Consider the following 17,670-nt stretch of genomic DNA (forward strand, 5'->3'; position numbering starts at 1 on the left):
TATGTGTATAGTTTGCCTAGTATATATGGTAGAAGCACGCATGTATCATATATGTGGTTAGTGTTTATATGTGTGAGGTATATGGCATATGTTAAATATGTGAAAATTATGTGCTGTATGTGAGGTAAAAGTATGTCTGTGTTCTTTGGTATCTGTGTGTGAGCTATGTGGTGTATGTTTAGTATGATAATATGTGTGTATGTTGTATATGAGATTGGTATGGTGTGAGATGAGATATATTGTGTGTATGAGATATGTGCTTGCATGAGGTATATCTGAGTGTGGTATGTTTCTCATGTTTGTGTCCCCATGTCACATAGACAGCTGTGAAGTCACCAGGTTTTCCTTTTTAAATCACTAGGTACAAAAAGGAACACTACTCCAACCTTTACGAACAGTTATTACTGTATAAAGAGTATTGGGGGGCCAGCAAGGTGGCTGCCTGGGTAAAGGCACCTGCCACCAAGCCTGAGAGCGACCTGAGTCTATTCACTGGGATGCACACGGTGGGAGAACTGACTCTCTATAGTGTCCTCTGAAGACACAGGGTGCGGAGAGTATAAATCTAGAGGGTGCACCGACTGGCCAGCGAATGATTTCAGAAAACACAGCAGAAGAGACAATTATACAGAATGACTCGCATGAGCTTACTGGCTGTGAATTTCATTTCTCTCTTCACTGTTCCCACATGTAGCTGAATGTTGATTATTCTCTCAATAAGAAAACAAAAGGGGAAGAATCATCATTAATCCTTATTATGAGTGACCTCTTGATAACATGTTTGTAACCCTGAAACTTTAAAACACAGACATTGTGATCCGAATTCACAGGGCCTGTGCTTCAGAGAGGTCTCGGGAGTTCCCCGACACCACAGGGAACAGGGAGGTGTTCTGGAAACTTTAAACCCAGGCAAGAGACACTAACCTGATGCACTAAGAAATTTTTAAAGCTAGTTTTAATTCATATGGAGGGCTTAGCTGTTTAGATCCAGAGTTATTCATAATGAAGACAACCAAACAGCAGCATACATTCAACAATGTGGCAACACACCATTCTCCCTCCTTTCCCACATTTTGGTCCCTCTTTTCTCTTTCTTTACTCTCTTCTCTCTTAACTCTTTCTCCTTCTTCATCTCGTCTTTTCTCTTCTTTCTCATTTTCTAATCTTCTTTTTTCCTTTTCTCTCCCTTCCCCATATGTCTCCATTTCTGCTTCTCATGCCCCCCCTTTTTTTCAGAAATTAAAATCCAATTATGAAGTTCAAAGACGGTCAAATTTCCATAGTTTTGAATTTGTTTCTTTCTATTTTTTAACTAGGTGATGACAACAGGTTTCTACCATCAGTAGCAGGAATGTTTACATAGCAATCAATATGTGCATATACATAAATGTATGCATACACATGTTAATATTTGTTACCAATGATCTGTTTAAGCTTTGAGCATGATTGCTTACATTCCTGGGAAGCTGTGATGTTGAGATAATGGTGGGAGCATCATGCCTCTCAGAGTTGTGAGGATTAGACTATGAAATGCTTGTATATAGATCCTAGCACATAGTATGCAGCTAGCAGGTGCTGTGAAAATATGCAAGTTGTGCACACATTCTGTTAAATGTGTTATCTTGCTAATGCTTAATTTGTCTACTTGTTTTTGTGAACGAGTATCTCCACATTGCCATACTGTTCTTACCTCTATGTTGCTGAAGAATTTATTGCAGCAGTTTCAAATAAACACAACGCAACTCAAACGTTTATCTCGTTTTACTGTGTCTGGTCAAAGGTACACTATGTTCTCGGTGAAAGCTTGTTCACTTGTATTTATAAAACCCTTGGGATATTTCAAGATGAAAGAATGGTGCTTTCTGCTATTACTGCCATCTAGAGTTTCTGTCTCTTTTATTTCTTAAGTGGCCACAGATCACTCTTTCCAAACTTTTCAATGTGTGGTGTAGAACTTAGGTCTCAAAATTTTAAAGTAATTCAATATCTAAAGTTCTTAGAAACATGTGAACTTAATGCTTTGTATCTATATACTATGTTGTTATTACTGTCTAACTATCAAGCTCTTTTAAAAGATTCCTCTTTAAGTACAACTTAGACATTTTCCTTAAATATAGAGTCAGAGAGTTAGGAATTCTGAAGCCTACTTGCTTATTAGAACGATGTAAAATGCTTCAGAATGTCCTGAACGGCTTACACATCTTAAGCCACAGAAAGAAACCATTGGGCTGAAGTCAACATTCTTTGCTATTTCTACTTCTGCACCTTCTTATTCATCATTGTAATGTAACAAAATTTGCTGGTTTATTTACATCAGGCATAAATGCAGGACTATAGGCCCATATTTCTACATGGAAAGGCGGCCAGACTTCCAGGCCATAGTTTACACCTGCCACACAAGAGGGGTCATCCCTAGCAATGGGTCAGAATATGCTAATGTCATTCTGCTCCTTCTTTGTGATTTGGAGGATGCCTAAAAAGAGATGTTAATTCGGCCTACATGACAGAGTTGGCATACAGAGTAGAAAGCCATGACAGAGCAGGCATAGGTAGATGTGGACATGACCACAACCATTCACCTGGTTACCTAGGAAACAGAATGCTAATGAATTTTCCCCTCAGTTTATGTTTTGGTATAAAAGCTGTTATTGGAGAATAAATAGGGAAATTATTAGAATGTGAACTCAAGATTTCATGAGGGATCACTGAGAATCTACCTCCTGATAAAGCCATGTGAATTGTGTCTTTAATCCCATGCCTTCCCTCTCATTCAGACAAATAATTGAGGGTCCGGACTGGCACCAGACCCCAACAAAGAACTAGATTGCTTTTTGCAGAATCCCCACTGTAGCTGGTATCAACAAGCAGGAGGATGAAAGAACAGAAAACATGGTGGTCGAGGTTGTGTTGCTCGTGGTAAGGATCTGGGACAGGCATTTCTAGGTTCTTGGTGTTTCAGCCACAGCATGAAAGTAAGCTCACACAAATTTGCAAAACAATAAGAAAACCTTATAAAAGCAAAACTATGGTACAGATTAAAAAGGAGTAGTTGTCAAGTTTGATGGTAGGCCACATGAGATGCCCAAGGGTCCTTGTTGGGGACTTTTGAGGTTCAAACAAAAAAGAAGTTTATTTGCTAATAAGGATAGTTTTGAAATAGTATCTACTCTGCTTGACAGATTAAACTATAAAACCATTTCTCTACTCTATATATCCCTTCCTGTAATGCATCTGATTTTAATTTATATGTATGCTTAATTGCATGTAAGTATATGATTAGTAAATAGGATATTCTCGATAAAAGTTCAGTTTGGGAGACAGTTTTGCCTCCCTTAATACTCATGTCCCTAAAAAGAGTTCAGGCAAGATCAACCTTTTCATTCTTCTACCTGTACATCTGTCTAAGTCTGATGGTCATGAGAATAGAAAACACTTGCTTAGAGTGTAGTTTGTACACAGCTCAATGCAGATGAGGGTCCAAGATTGCTAGGTACATTGATAGAATGAACTGTGTGTACACAATATGTGCAGGCAAGGGCCTCAGACTGCCAAGTACACTATAGGAAGGGTACATGCATAGCCCACACCAAGCAGAGCCCCACATTGGCTAAGCTATTCCCTATATTTTTCTGCCTCAGAAGGACTTCATTTGCTTTCAGCTTCTCTTAATGTAACCAGGATTTCAAGGAAAGTAGAAGACTGAAAGGTCATGCAATTATACTATATAGTTTATCCCTGTACCAACAAGGAATGGTAAGCTTAAGGAGCAGAAATCGTTCTTGTTAAATTTAAAATTTGCTCTTGAGTGTTTGACGCATGGTCAGTACTCATCATGGGGATACGGCCAAAGGTAGGTTGTTCGTTCCCCAGTGGATTGCCACACACCCATGTACATATGAGCAGTACTAATTGGAATCAGGGAACTCTAAATAACACTTGAAAAAGAGAACATGAATCTGTGAAAGAGATGAGGCGAGGTACCAAGGCAAGTTGGAGGCCAGTGGTAGGTGGAGATAATTGATTATACTGGATACATATAAGAAACTTTCAAAGAATAAGAAAATATACAAAACTAAATTATTGTGAAATATTTTCAATTGTTCCAATTATACTCCTCCAAATTCAACAAATGGACACATTAGATCTTCTTAATGGATAAAATTTAATTAGTAGACTTTTTTAACAATTGAATTTTTTATTGTAAAAAATACACATTAATAGTCTTTAATGGAAACCATGAAAAATAAAATGTCTCTCCAATGTCATGCTTTGAAATGTGATAGCAATTCTAACTATGTTTACCTAGTGAAATAATCATTAAATCATTGTGTTAAACTATAAACTTAGGATATATAAAGGATGTCATTTTGGTGCCATTTTTATCTTGGGACCTGGAATTAGTTGACCAGAGATGAAATATTGAAGGCCTTTGGTCTCCAGTTGGTAAGTGTAAGGGCTGAAAACGTTGGGCCAAATTTGGAAGTGCCAGTTACTGTCCAAGGATAGGGCCCAACAGTCATGTTAGTCATACCAACATTTGTTTTCTTATCATGTGATAGTTTTTAGTGAGAATGACCATATAGACGCATATGTTTTAATACTTGGTCCCTAGGTGGTAAAAATGTTTAAGAAGAGTTAGGAGATGTGGTCTTATTTGAAGAATTCTCTCACTAGGGAGTGGACTTTAAAGTTTCAAAAGACTCAAACCATTTTGAGTCTTTCTGCCTTCTGCTTGTGACTATATGTTCTCAGCTACTGCTCCAGCACCATGTCTGCCTGCTGCCACGTTTTCCTAACTTTCTAATGCTGTGAGTCCAAATAACTCTTTCTTCTGTAAATTGCCTTGATCATAGTATCTTATCACAGCATCACCTATGATGGTGAAGCTTGACTTGTCAGTTGGATGGAATTTAAAACTACCATGGAAACAAATCTCTAGGCAAATATGTAAGGAGTTGTCTAAACTTGCCTAACAAAAGTAGGAACAGCCATTTTAAATGTAGGTGCTAGCCTTCTTGTTATAGGGACCCCAGACTTAATAAGCATAAGAAAACAATCTAAGCACCAGCATTCAGTAGCCTTTGCTTCCTGATTGTGGATACAATGACCAGGTTGTACTTAGCACAGTCACTATATCCCCTAGAACTGTAAGACAAACAAACCTTTCCTTCTTTCAGGAGGTTTTGTGAGGTATTTGTGTCATGGTGAAACAAGTAACTCATAAACTACCTTCATTTTCATTGTAAGTCTGAGACAGTTCTATTGATGGTACACTGAAGAGTTAGTTTGGACAAGGTGGTATATTTTTCAAAATCCCTTATGTTTTAAGTGAAATCCTCCCCCCCCCCCAAAAAAAAACACAAACAAACCCTCAACTCTAAGACTCAAAAACATGATCCTAAATTTAGCATAAAAGTAAACAAGGGAGCACAAATAACAATAATAAAAAAATCTTGAAAAATGACAAAAATAAAAGAATCACAAAATTCAATTTCTTTTTAACAATGTTCTATTTGTTACATATTTCAGAACTAGATAAAGATTCCGGCTACGTAAGAAGTAATATCCCAAATGTCACTGTAAAATGACTTCATGTGAATGTTGCCTCCAAAAATAAGGAAGCAGATTGCCTGTAACCCTAAAATGATAACAGAATGCTCAGGGGCTGGGTTTGGTTCCCTAGGCATCAGGCAGCTCTACCTGTAATTCCAGTTCTGAGGGATTCAATGTCCCTCGGCTTCCATGGATACCTGCATGCATGTGGTGCAGAGTAACTCACATACATATACATAAATAAATGTCTAAGACCATACACAAAGCTGGGCATGGTGGCACATGCCTTTAATCCCAGCACTTAAGAGCCAGAGGTAAGCAGATCTCTGTGATTTTGAGGCCAACCCAGTCTACAAAATGAGTTCCAGAACAGCAAAGACTACACAGAGAAAACCTGTCTCAAAAAAATAATGAACACAAACATTTCACTAAATACTTGTTTTTATGGGAATGTGTTTAGAGATATAGTAACTATTAGAAGAAATCTTAGTCTATGCAGCAGAGTTAAAACCAAACTGTAAAATTCACACTGTGACTCTGACAACATGTATAACATTTTGTCATAGATTGGCTTGCTAATATGAGTAATGTGACCAGCTAAAATTAAGCATAATGAAGGCATGTTAGCGAGTGCTAGGAACACATCTGTAATAAGATGGAGTCTGAAGCAAGAAAACTAGTCTGTTTCATTGCTTTTGTAAACTGGCATTTGTTCCAGTCGCATTGCAATGAGATTAATGCTTGTTTAACTTTTACAATGACTTCAATAGTTATCCACTACATATTTGGAAATGGGAAGTACCTTTTCTGAGCCTCAGTTCCCTCTACTGCAAGTAAGCATCAATCCTCCCAGGGTGAGGGGATGATTGCATGAGATGGTTTATGCAAAGCAGATTGCTTGGCATAGAGAAAACAATTATTAAACAGTAGGTCTGTGATTCAAAGGCAAATATGCTATTGTCTAAATTATCTCAATGGGGTTTCTGTTCAATAATAATATTTTTACATTTTTTGTGGCTTTTGGTGGTGGATACATGAAGTTTTTTTGTTTTTATTTTTCTTTTTTCTTTTTTTTTTTTTGTAGAGTTGAAAACAGAAATTAAACCAGAGTCCCCTCCTGTGCTCCAAGGGATGCACACAAGCACATGAAACCTTGTGGAGTTGAAAGTTATCGTCAATGGTCATCTCCAAATAACCACATTCCTCTTACAGTTTCTCAGGGACATAATGTTCTAATTATTTAGCCATCTACAAAGACTCAAGACTGAAAGTGGGAATGTTGAGTTCTGTATTTTGACTGTGTCTGATTCATTTGAGGTCTTTATGTCTTGACTTGTTCTCCCTTCATTTATGTAATGAAGGAGCAATCCAGTTATCCCCTAGGAACAAAATGAGAAGTGATACTTTTATACTATTTTGAAATTAGAATTTATAAAAGGATTTAAGATGTATTGTTATGTGTGCTGGGGAGCTGGGTCAGTGAAAAAGAAGACACGGAGGAGAAGGGCACTTATGTAAGAAACTGAGTTCAAATCCCCAACATCAATGTTAAAAACTCATGCATGGCCATGTATGCCCATGACCTCATTACTGTGGAAGACAGAGACAGGAAGATGCTGGGTCTTGCTAGCCACTGGCCTCATTCCAGGCTTAGTGAAAGACTTCGTCATATGGGAATAAGGTGGAGGAGAGTGATGACATAGTACACCCATAGTGTTTTTTCAGGTTCTGCATGTATGGCCCCATGTAATCCCCCAACACACATATGTCTACAAATGGCACCTGTAGTATTATGGGTGGCGGGGCTGCGTTCCCAGCACCCCGGCCGCCTGCTCGGCTAGCTTATGCCCCGAAATAATTACACGGACACTGTATTCTTTTAAGCACTGCTTGGCCCATTCTCTTCTAGGCTAATTCTCACATATTAATTTAGCCCATTCTAATCATCTGTGTGTAGCACCCCAAGGTGCGCTTACCGGGAAGATTCTAGCCTATGTCCATCCTGGGTCGGAGCTTCATCCCGGGAGCGGGGCATGGCGTCTCTCTCAGGCATCTGCTCCCGAGAGGAGAGCTGTGGGGTCTGACCTCACTTCCTGTTCCTCCCAGCGTTCTGTTCTGATTACTCCTCCCACCTATCTTCTAACCAATAAAATGGGCCAAGGCAGTTCCTTTATTAGCCAATGACCTTCCTCCATCAGGCACCCAAAGGTTTGGCAGGAATCTCCAGGTAAAACATGAGAAAGATTAAAAAAAAATATTCTAGATGTCAAATATGGCTTCTTGGTAGCAGTGTTGCCTCAGGTGGACTCTGTTTGCTGGCAGCAAACAAAGGCACTGCTATTTTAAGGGGGCTTCCTGATTCAGAATTAGTAGAAAAACCATGCATCTAGCTCTTTTAAGAGGCCCTGCCACCAAACACTTAAATGGTGTTTATGAGCAGCCAGAAGCATGCTTCTTGGTGGTGGTATGGACCTAGAAACTCCACAGAGTTGTTCGGGGGAAGGGACAACCACCAGTACCTTCACCATGAAGCTACCAAAGCTGTGGCTTTAATCCTAGCTTAGCAAATTAAAGATTCATGTGGTCAGAAAAAGAGAGATATACAGTAAAGATAGATTTAGATGAAAAAAATCTCTAAACGTTTTACACAGTGTTTAAAAATATATGTAGGCTTGGGAGAGAAAAGAAAAAGAATAAGGTCCTTAAAGAGAGTAAGAGAGAGAGAGAGTAGTTGGGTGGCACTTTAATCTCAGCACTTGGGAGTCAGATAAAGGCAGATCTCTGTGAGTTCAAGGCGAGCCTAGTCTACAGAATGAGTTCCAGGATAGTCAAAGAAACACAGAGAAACCATGTCTCAAAAAACCAAAAATTAAAAAAATAATAGAAATAGAATAAGAAAAAAAAAGCCATGTAAAGATGGAAAACACACAGAGAGTTTAGATACTGTACGTTATTGTGTTGTCTTCGAATTGTTTGCTGAGGAAGGAGCAACAGCTGCTAAAAGACATTGGATTACAAATTAAATTTGGTTATAAATACTGTTGGATTAATCCAACCTATATATTTTGAAAATGTTTCGACTTCAAAATTAAAGTCAAAAGATATGTTACTTTGGAGAACAGGTTTTGCTTTTGTTTCAACAGGAAATGAAAGACTGTGCATTCGTTCTGGGTTAAGAAAAATAATGTTTGCTCATGGAAGACCCCCTGAAAAATCTCTAATGGGAATGGATGTCCCGGACGATCCATTTCAGAGCACCTCTGTCACAGTTTCCTTTGAGTTTGACATCTATAACAGTTACAAGGTGACTGGTTGAGGTGATCCAGCCTCACAGAATACTCTAGTCAGGACTTGACTGGAATCCTAAATTTTCTATGGGTTCCAATAAAATTATCAGCACCCCCAATCAGCAGGAAGTAGCATAGAAAACTATGCCTACATTCCCTAGAGGTAGGGTGGGTGGTTTTGTCATTCAGTGGATTATGGATGTTTGTCTTTGTTTAGAGTATTGATTATAAGTTGTTAGAGATAATGACCAGGAAAAAAGCTAAACAACAGAGATTAAATTCAGAATTCTTGTTTTGAAAAGAAAAGAAGAAGTGCTGTAGGATAATGCTCCTATACCCTGTAAAGATTTGACATTTGTATGAGTTTAATAAAACACTGATTGGCCAGTAGCCAGACAGGAAGTATAGGCAGGGTGACCAGACTAGGAGAATTCTAGAAAGAGGAAAGGTTCAATTTGCAGTTGCCACCAAACACAGAGAAAGCTAAATGAGAATACCTTACTGATAAAAGGTAGTAAACCACATGACTAACACAGACATGAATTATTGGCTAATTTAAGTTGTGAGGTCTAGTTAATAATAAACCTGAGCTAATAAATTGAACAGTTCATAATTCATATAAGCCTCTGTGCATTTCATTGGGACTGAACAGCTGTGGGACTAGACAGGACAGAAACTTCCATCTACACATATGCATATATAACAAATACACAGACATGTGCACCCAGACATATTATTATGAGCTTTCTCCTCTCTGAAATCACTTTGTTAGTGGGGATTCCCAAAGCTAGCATATATCATTTAAATCTGAGGGAGTCAATAATTAATAACAGCAAATTTTTTAAAATCTAGACTGCCAATTCCAAAAGAATGTGAAGGTACTGATTTCAAAAGTTCACAATATGGAAGGAGAGAACAAACCCCCAGTTGTCCTCTAATCTCCATATATTTTTGCATGTATTCCCTAACATACATATCATGTACACACATATACATGAAATAAGTAAATAAGTGCTTCTTAAAATTCTGAATTGCCTATGCTGAGAAGAAAAGCATCATGAACTCATGTTTTAAAGTTAAAACAATGTTGAGAACAACCTTCTACTGATATTCTATGTTAGCAGAATAGAAATGAATGTTCAGAACAGAAGATACAGGAGCCTATATTTTACCCCTTATTCTTTTTATGATGGGGCATTATGAAATTTCTCAACATTTTCAATGTGCATATGACATTTTAGGATTATTAGGTGGATTAAATGAATTAATCTACTTAAGAGCTTCTTGCAGTGCTTGGTATGGTTTGATAAGGGCGACTACTGTGAGAATACTTGAGTAAATACACATTTTAAATGCAGAGCCTCTGCTGCCATTGTTCAAAATTAGAATGTTATATTCCGTTGGAAGTACTGACTGAATTAACAAGTACAGCAACCTTTGTGTGGAATTCTATCCTACCTAGCTTGCTATCTCAGCTAAATAAAACCATGTGAATACTAACAAGGAAAGTGGTAACAAAATGAGAATGATGACATCAGTCATTGACTTAGGAAGGTGACATGCGGATCCCACAACTTAATTTCCATCATGGTCTGTTCCATAATTGTCACGCCTGCCTTGACCAGCAAGGAAGACGCAACACCGGAGGTCTTCTTGCAAACAGTTTTTTCAGGGCCTTGTTCTCTTTCTCTCTCTTCCCCCTCTCTCTTCCCCTGAGCAAACCTCTCCCAGCCCTTAAAAAGGCACAGGCCGCCAACCCCGGATTGCCAGGTAGGTACTGCTCATAGGTCCACGCATATGCAAGCAGCTGACAATCATTGCGTGTAATAGCATGAGTCAGGCCTTAGCCATAATAGGAGCTGATTATCACAGAAAGCACTCGCTTTTGGGATCGCGGAGGGCGGAAGCCAGCACCATCAGGTGTGGCTCCACACAGCTCTCTACAGTTCCCCCTTTTTGTTTTGTAAAGCAACAGGCAAGAGTAGAGGTCTGATCTCTGTTAAAAATGGAACATGTACTAGTGTCTGTCCAGGTGTCATCCACTCAGAGAACACTAGACCTGTCCGGTGTCTTTTTACAGAGGTGGGAGTTAGACACCAACCCACATGCAATCAGACTTGCTCTTCTTGAGGTCAACTTCTCTGACCTCAAGTACAGTGCACAAGCCTCGCATCCTGTGCTCAAATATAGATAACCAAGCTTGAGGGGACTTTCTGCTCCAATGGCTGTGAAGGCCTAAATTATCATAACTACATTGTGATGCTGTGAAACCCTTATTCGACAAATGCACCATAGGCATACCAGGGAGGCAAGCACCATTAAGCCTGTTAGGGCTCCTATTCCCACCCACTCCTTTAGATGATCCATGGCTGTAGTGATCCAGGAGGATAGTCCTTCGGCCAGGCTGGTATCCATGTGTGTGGAATCTGCAGTTGCAATCGCCACTCGCAGCTTTTCCAGTTGTTTTTTTAATTTACCAGACCAATTACCTAAAAGATAGCTAGACAATTCTCTAGACAAATTAGCTGCATGAGTAAATTGACACGGGTCATCCTTGAATTCCCCAAGAATGCCCCCTTTATTGTGTTCAGGGGCAGATTATATAGAGATAGCCATGCCCCAGCCAAACCCACCAGAAACCATTCTCCTGCCATCAGGAACTCCTGAAGGTCTCGTGCTCAGAGCAGCGGTAGGCACTCAGATACTCTTGGCACTGCTGTGGCATCCGCCAGGCTAGGCACCGACTGGGCTGAGGCAATGTGCCTTCCACCACAGCCACCTAGCAAAGCTCTGCTCCAGCTGCCTTCTAGCCCCACTGCATTCGTTCTGGGTCCAATGCAAACTGGTGAAGTGGAGGGGAACTCAGGAAAGCAGGCCTGCTGCTCTGCAACCACTGAAGGGGCCCCACTTACACCATGTTTTAGAGAATTTGGGTGTTGTCAATCTGTCTGGCTACTTCCTGCGGAGCGGGGATGCTGCATTCTTACTGCAATTTACTGCCATTTTCCAGTTGTGCTCGGATGCAGGTCACAGCAACGGGGGAGAGGGGAGAGGGAAGATTCCACCTCCCCACCGAGCTGGAAGGTGGAGGCGTAGCGGCACGGAGCGGCTGGCCAATACCCCGTCAGGGTGGGGTGGATCCCGGCCCAGCCGGCTGTCCCAGGCTGGGACAGAGGTCCAGGCCAAAGGGCCTTGTAGTGGTCATGCTGCCCTTTTGTGTCCTGAGGCCTGCACTGAAAGCAGGCCTAGCGTTCTTGCCTGTCAGTCCTCAAGGCAGCTTCCAGGGTTTGCACGCATGCATGGTAGCCCCTCAGTGCCCGCCACCTTGGAGCCACCGCCACTCATACTCCACTGCTACATTTCAGGAGGTCTCGGGGATTCAAACCACATGAATATCATACCAAGCTTGTCCCAGGATGACACATTAAGATTGCCAGAGATGGCAAACCAAGGGGCAATTGTGTCACATTCAGCCAAAATCCTCTCCAATGTGCTCCATTTTATTTTTAAATTTCTTGAACGTAATAGCTCGTTAAGAGCCAGAAAAATCGGGTGTGATGTTGAAGCGCCTATTCTAAAATCCCATTCTTTCTTTTAGTTTCACTTTGACCCGTCCGCTTTTTGTCGCAGCTCTACTACCCCGTTCTCCCTTCTTCTACAGGCGAGAGCAGAAAACTCGCTATTGTTGCTGATCCTCAATCTTACCTGAGGATTTACCGGTGCACCCCCTGACTGCAGCAAGTTCTGGGCTCCACGGAGAGAGGTTTGGAGGTTCCCCATACGGGCCACCACTTGTCGCGCCCGCCTCGACCAGCAAGAAAGACACAACACCAGAGCTCTTCTTGCAAGTAGTTTATTCAGAACCTTGTTCTCTTTCTCTATCTCCCCCCCCTTCTCTCTCTCCCCCCGGGCAAACCTCTCCCAGCCCTGAAAAAGGCACAGGCCGCCAACCCCAGATTGCCAGGTGGGCACTGCCCATAGGTCCACGCATATGCAAGCAGCTGACAATCATTGCGTGATAATAGCATGAGTCAGGCCTTAGCCATATTAGGAGTTGATTATCACAGAGAGCACTCGCTTTTGGGATCGTGGAGGGCGGAAGCCAGCACCATCCGGTGTGGCTCCACGCAGCACTCTACACATCGCCATCAGGTGCGGCTCCACGCAGCTCTCTACACATAATATGTGAAGGCAGCTTACTTTTGCAGTGTAGCTCCCTAGAGGATTAGCTGTTTGGAGAAGTTTTCTGATTTTTAAAATTATATTCAGCTTGTGTGTGTGTGTGTGTGTTTGCATGCACATGTTTTAGGATCCACATGCTAAGGTCAGAGGACAACTTTCAGGAGTCTGTTTTCTCCTTTTACTTTGTTGGTCCCAGAGCTAGAACATCAGGATTTGCAACAAGCACTTTTGCCTGCTAAATAAGCTCCTTGGTCCAGTTTTTCTGATTAGTTGTCATTGAAGATACCACAAAAGATAAACCTGAGAGGAAAGACTAATTCAATCAGTTGCCTTTCTGTCTACAAAAACCATATATATTAGAGGGGGTCAGAATTAAGCCTTGCTGTTTTTAAGAATCAAATGTCACTTAGATGGGATATTTAATCACTAAAGGACCATGATTCCATTTTATGAAGGTCCTGAAGGCTCATTCCTCTCCTTGTTGTTGATGACATTGTCACTCCTGGTGATTTCTTCTCCTATGTGTTTGGTGAACTCTGGAGAATTTTTAAGAGCAGCCTGGGTCATTGAATTAAAGGCATGACTTTGTACACAGGCTTTTCTGATCCTTCTGCTGGTAGCCACAGGACTAATGCCATAGGGCTAGCTGGAACCACCCTGTCCTATTCTATTCTGGTGTGGTGATAAAACATTTTAACCAAAGGCAACATGGGGAAGAAAGCATTCATTCGGTTTACATACTCAGGTCGCTACTAAAGGAAGCCAGGTCAGGAATCCAGGGACAGGAACCATGGAGGAACACTCCTTACTTTCTCACTCTCTGGTTTGCTTACTGATTCATGTTCAGCTACATTTTTATACAGTCCAGGCCTCCAGTGCTAGGAATTGTGATGGCCATGTTGGTCTGGACCTTCATCCATCAAAACAGTCTCTCAGAGACATGGCCATAGGCCAATCTGATATGGGCAGTCCCTCAATTGAGACCCCCTCAGGTGATTTTAGGATGTGTAAGGTTGACAGTTGACAGGCTTTCTGGGATACACCCTCATCTCAGAAGAGAGGACACCTCATCTAAAGGACTCTACCGAACAACAATAATATGTATTGTCATGTCATCTGCATCTCAGGAAAAGATATCCTCCCCACCTAAAGTTCTGTGTCTGTAAAAGAGGAAACCCCAGCTTCCACTGCTGCTGTGTTACTGGAGACACATTGTACCAGAATGTGTGGAGGATCTGATTAGTGAGAGCACTTATGTAATGGAGCAAAAATAATTAACTTGTCACAGCCTTTCTTTCAACAGAATCAAGAAGATTCTTGTACAATAGGAGCCATAGACCAATAACACGGCAGTGGGGGCTGGGAACCTGTTTTCTTGCATCCCTTTATATTCTGATTCTTAAAAATTATTATTTATTTATGTGTGGAGATTTGTTGTTTGTGCGTGTGTGTGTGTGTGTGTGTGTGTGTGTGTATGTGTGTATCTGTGCAGATGTATGGAGGTCATGGGGCCATTTGTTGGAGTCAATTCTTTTTTACCACCATGTGAGTCTTAGAGACCAAATCAGATCACCAGGCTTGGCAGCAGGAGCCTTTACTCCACTTGGCTTCTTGTCAGCTATTTCTTTTCTAATTCTTAATTCCGAAATGTAGAAAAACTTAGACTGATGCTTGTAATAATAGCCTTTGGTGATCATGAAAACTTAATAACATTAATCAACCAAATTTGTTCTTAAATTTGGATATCTGTATATGGGTCTATGTATAGCATACAAAATGAGACACTAATTCTATGAGATATATGGTAAACATGAGAATTATAAAGAATTCTAATTAGAAATATTTTATCACTAAACCTCAAGATCATAAAAAGCTAGATTTATCTAAAATATTTTACTTAGAAATTTATGGGTTAAAATTTATGTAATTATTTTTATTTAGCATGTATTTTTTAATTTTAGGAGAAAATATTTTATAAAACTAAGTAAACTAGGTTTTGTATTTTAAGATTTACTTTATTTTTGTAATGAATTTTAAATTTATTGTATATAATACTATTTAATCTTTTAACTAAATGTGGGCAATTACTCATCATTTTAGTGTTCTTAAAAATTGTTTAAATAATTTTTATATTTTAAATATTTAATTTATATTAAATATACATATTTAAAATATTTAATTACCAATAAAATGTACAACCAAAGTTAAATAGAAGACTTTGCTAAAAGACACCAGCTAAGAACCTAAACAAAAAGAAATAAAAGACAGAAAATTGGAAGATAGATGTAAATTCAAGTGTGTTTCTCAATAAAGGGCATTGACAGAGAGAGAAAGAGAGAGAGAAAGAGAATATGAATGGAGGACGAACGTGTTCTATTAAAAATAAACGCTGCCAGGGAGCTGGCTTCGCCTGTGAAGCACCTCTCTCACCCCAAGCATATAGACCTGGGTGTGGATCCTCAGAACCCAAGGAGAAGCTAGATGTAATCCCCTGCTCTGTAAAATTAGTTCTTGGGGAGCTCACTGGGCAGCCATTCTAGACAAATGTGAGCATCAGTTCAGTGCAAGAGCTGTCTCAAAAGATAAGGTTGAAAGCAATTAGTGAAAGACACCCAGTGTCAGTCTGGAGAGGTGGCTCAAGACCACTTGCTGCTCTTTCAAAGGCCCCAAGTTCAGTTCCCAGCATCCCAGTTAGGTACCTATAGCTGCTGCTACAAGGGATTCATTGCCCTCTTCTGGCCATATGCATACACTCACATAGACATAAGCACATGCACATAAATTTTTAAAATGTTGTTAAATCTTTAAAAAGAGATGTTGTTAACTCCCAGCAACAACACACTAAAAATAAAAACAAAGCAAAGCAACAACAACAACACACACACACACACAATCATGGGAGATCACACACCGTTTGATTATTGATGTTTAATTGAAACACGGGTTTGGTCTACAGGACGGCAGCAGAAAGTGGGTATGTGTGAGTGGTTCTCAGGGCCAGTTGCCTGTCACTCCCTTATCTTCTAACTCAATGTTTAATCTGTACTGAAATTTTCTCTTCCATTTTCATGTGTTCTGTCATTTTGCATGGAACATTTCCCCCTGTTCTTTGAATTGTCACCCACAGTATTTTGCAATCACAGTTGTCATCCTGTGACTGTGTCTTCTTGGCTCTAATGAGTGCTATATAAGTACATAAGGCAAGCCTTGATCAACACTGCTCTCCCTATAGCCCTGGACTACAATAATCCCTCTCTCCTTCCCCCCTTTCCCTGTTTCTCTCTTCCTCCCTCCCTTCCCCATCTCTGCTCCCCTTTTCTCTGCCTCTTCTTCTGCCTCTCCTCTCCCCTCCTCTATTTTTCCCTCCCTGCCACTGTCTTCCTCCTTTCCTCTCCCTCTTTCTCTCTCTTCCTTCATATATGCACACACAAGTATATTACACAATGGCATATATTGACAAAATTTCTGTACTTCATAGCTATTTAGGAGGCTAGTTCCATTTCTTTCTTTTATATGGGCATGTGGTTGGTGCACTCTCCCATGTGGGCACATTTACAGTCCAGAGGCTATGAGCCTTATTTTTTCATTTATCATCATCATCATCATCATCATCATCATCATCATCATCATCATCATCATCATGTGGAGGTCAGAGAACAAGTTTGTGGATTCAGGTCTCTCCTTGTACCTTTACATGGTTTTATGGGGTCAAACTCAGGTATCCAGGTCTGTGTGACAAGTGCCTTTACCCACTCAGCCATCTCCCTGGCCCAATCATCTTATTTTTTAATTTTTTCTTTTTTGAGATGACTTTTATATATGCCTGGGTATTTTGATTATATATACCACGTCTCTGCCTGGTGCTCAAGGCCAGCAGAGGGTGTTGGATTCCCTGGAACTGGAATTAAGGTCAGTTATGAGATGCCACACGAGTTCTGGGATCTGGACCTGGATTCACTGCAAGAGCAACAACTGCTTTTAATCTTTACTACAGAGTCCTCTCTCCTGCTCCCCACTTGCTTTGTATTTTGAGTCAGGGACCTCCACTGAACCCGAAGCTCACTGTGTCAGCTAGACTGGCTTCCCACCAAGCTCTAAAGTCTGACTGTCCCTGTCCCTTAGCAGTGGAGTTACAGATACTCACCACCATGCCCAGTTGGCTGTCCCTGTCATGGGAGATACAGATACTCACCACCATGCCCAGCTGACTGTCACTGTCCCCCAGCACTGGAGTTACAGATACTCACCACCATGCCCAGCTGGTTGTCACTGTCCCCCAGCACTGGAGTTACAGATACTCACCACCATGCCCAGCTGGTTGTCACTGTCCCCCAGAACTGGAGTTATAGATACTTACTACCATGCCCAGCTAGCACTAAGGATCCAAACACTGTGCCTCTTGGCTTAAGTAGAAAACTCTTCATCCACTGAGTCATCTCCCCAGCTCCTCAGTCGTATTTTGTAACAATTATGTTGCTGTAGACAAGATGGAGTGCCAGTGAAAGTTTGCATTGTTTCAACCCTCTACATATGCTACCACAAGGCCTCTTGAAATACAGCAGACAGCAGTTGACTGAGAACAAAGTTGAGAACTGGGATTTAGAAGGCAGTTGATTTCTGTCTTTGCCAACCATGAGTTACTGAGGTT

Source organism: Microtus oregoni, unplaced genomic scaffold, assembly GCF_018167655.1.
Source record: "Microtus oregoni isolate MIOR12 unplaced genomic scaffold, Mior012 000035F_ref0000213, whole genome shotgun sequence".
NCBI classification, from domain to species: Eukaryota; Metazoa; Chordata; class Mammalia; order Rodentia; family Cricetidae; genus Microtus; species Microtus oregoni.